This window comes from Dipodomys ordii, unplaced genomic scaffold, assembly GCF_000151885.1.
Source record: "Dipodomys ordii isolate 6190 unplaced genomic scaffold, Dord_2.0 Scaffold32, whole genome shotgun sequence".
NCBI classification, from domain to species: domain Eukaryota; kingdom Metazoa; phylum Chordata; class Mammalia; order Rodentia; family Heteromyidae; genus Dipodomys; species Dipodomys ordii.
In genome coordinates, this window is record NW_012267248.1 from 13,912,509 (window position 1) to 13,915,752 (window position 3,244).

The window sequence follows — 3,244 nt, forward strand, 5'->3', positions numbered from 1 at the left end:
TTGAGCATCCTTCTTTCTTCTTCAGAGAAGTTTCTCTTTAAGTCATTAGCCCACTTATTTATTGGGCAGTTGTTTCTTTGAGGATTTGTTGTTGGGGGATTTAATTTTTTGAGTTCCAAGTATATTTTAGATATAACACCCTTGTCTGTTGTATGGCTAGTGAAGATTTTCTCCCAATCCGTGGGCTTTCTATTGATCTTGCTAGCTATTTCCTTTGCCATGCAGAAGCTCTGCAACTTCATGCAATCCCATTTGTCCAGCCTTTCTTTGATTTGTTGTGTTTCCGGGTCTCTGTTAAGAAAATTTTGGCCTGCGCCAAGGAGTCCTAGTGTTTCTCCTATTCAATCCTGTAATGTTTTCAGAGTGTCTGCTTTGACTCCGAGGTCTTTGATCCATTTGGAGTTGATTCTGGTGCAGGGTGATAGGTAAGGTTCTAGCTTTAGTTTTCTACAAGTAGTTAACAAATTTTGCCAGCACCATTTACTGAAGAGGCTGTCTTTCTTCCATTCTAATTTTTTAGCTCCCTTATCAAAAATTAGATGGCTATAGGTCTGTAGGTTCATTTCTGGGTTTTCAGTTTTATTCCCTTGGTCCTGAGGTCTGTTCTTGTGCCAGTACCAAGCTGTCAATACCAAATTTCAAACTCTACTATAAAGCCATAGTAAAGTTCGTTTTTCGACATAATGTCTTCTACATCTCATTGTTGCAATGGGTCCACCTGTATCCCTAATTAAACGATTTGTTTTTTCCCTTCCCGTCCACAAAGTATACCAACATCAAATACAGTGAAAGCAGGTTATACTGTGGGGGAGGGATATACAAAGCAACTAAAAATAATATTATAAATATGTTAGAAACAATCGCAAGAAAGAAAAAACATTTGAATCCCTTATTTTCAAAATCAAGTAAATGTCTGAGACACCAGAAACGGTCAGATAAGTTGATGTTAGATGAAATGAACCCCAAGATAATGTCTTTCCAATTCTAACTGTGGTTATTCAAGTATTTTAACCTCTTTATCAGTACTATGCACATTAAAATTTTTTACATGTGCTTAATTACTTGATCCATTTACCATTGAATCGTCAATACATTGTACAGCTGAAAAATAACTATTTTCTTGCCATCCTTAATTTTGTCTTATTTAAGAAATAGTTCCTTTTTGAATGTTTTGACATTGTTTTTCACAGTAATAATGAACTCAGGACCTCCAGTTCATGAGGCAGGTACTCTACTGTTTTAGCCAGCCCCTGAGTCTTTTGATTCTTCTCATTTTTTGCACATGGCATTCCATTTTTCTTAAAACAGTCCAGGATTATGTTCCTCATTCTCCTACCTCGCAATGGTGCATCACCATGCCTGGTCCCATTCTAAAACTTGTGTTAACAAGTAAGACACATTAGTGTCACATTAGTCTGGGACCACATAGACTTAGACTGATCAGGACCATGGTCTGTCTGGAAGGTTTTTAAGGGCAGTAACACACATAGGACTCTCTCCCCTTGTGATGACAAAAATTTATTCCAGAAGCCCTCCTGAGCACCTGCCTAAGCCTGTTTTACAGTTATATACTTTTATGACTAGAAATCCATTCTAAAATAATGTTTGAAAGTATAGAGTAATAAGTACATAAGCCAGGAACAGTAATGTATCATTAAGTATTATATACTGTATCTCATTGTATTATCTGACTGACAATGGGTAAGATTATTTACAACACCGTCAACAAAAACATGATTAATTAATTGTCCTACAATTCTAGGAGGCTACAGTATCTCTAAGTAATTGAAGTCATTAAAATTGTATAGGACTACCATCATATATGCAGTGTATCTTAGTTCCCATGTTATCTTATTATGTACATATCTACTAATATAATGCATATATCTACTAATATAAAAGTTTCTCACAGCATTCTCCAAGTAGGTAAGAGTTACCTAAATAACTATATTACACTTTGCTTTAAAACATGTATTTGTAGTCCTGTTAATTTACTTTTTACTTATTGATTCTTTTTTAACTAATAATAAAATATATTTCCTATTTAATGAATTTCTGATCTTATATGTATTATTTTGTCCTCATTAGGTAGTTCTGATGAATTCTCATGACGTATTTTCTATATCCAGTTGGAGATTTAGATGATCTATATTCAACATTTCTTCCTTTCCAAAATAAGTATTTGTGCAGATTAATTGCCTTCAGATTGCTACTTTTTCCTCCTGAAGATTAAGATAGCATGGTTTAATTAACAATCTGCTCCAAGTTTATTTTAAAATTGGTATTATAATTTTCTTTGCCTGTAAATAAGCATATAAAGTGTACATTTTATAATTCTACTTTTTCTTGACTTAATTGTCTTTAGTAAAAAAATTACACACATAGTATTGGCTCTTTAAAATGTATTCAGATTTAACTTATGGATTAATATATGATCAAGTTTTATAATGTAATAATGGCTTGAGAAAGTATTGCTTTCTGTTTTTTATTCTGTTCCATAAATCTTGATATTTTTATTGTCCCAGTGCTTCTCAATTTTTGCTTTATGTACTTTCTGTTTCATCTATCCAGAACTAAGGAATTTACTTTAACATATAGTATGGTAGGTATTTGCCATATTTTTCTTTTCATGATAAACCGGTGGTGTCTTTAAGAATATAGTATGAGCATAGCTAGCAAGATTAATAGAAAGCCCATGGATTGGGAGAAGATCTTCACAAGCCATACAACAGACAAGGGTCTCATATCTAAAATATACCTATAACTCAAAAAAATTATATCCCCCAACAACAAATCTTCAAAGTAACAACTGCCCAATAAATAACTGGGCTAATGACTTAAAGAGAAACTTCTCTGAAGAAGAAAGAAGGATGGCCAATAGACACATGAAGAAATGCTCAACCTCCCAAGCCATAAAAGAAATGCAAATCAAAATAACATTGAGATACCTCCTCACCCCAGTTAGAATGGCTATAATCAAGAACTCTAATAAGAGATACTAAAGGGGATGTGGACAGATGGGAACATAACTGCATTGTTGGTAGGAGTGTATACTTGTTCAACCACTTTGGAAAGTAGTATGGAGGTTCCTCAAAAGACTCCACATAGAGCTCCCCTATGACCCAGCAATCCCACTTTTGGGCATTTACTCAAATGTTCACAAACAAGACCACACTAAAGCTACCAGCACAACTATGTTTATTGTAGCATTATTTACCATAGCTAAGATATGGAACCAACCCAG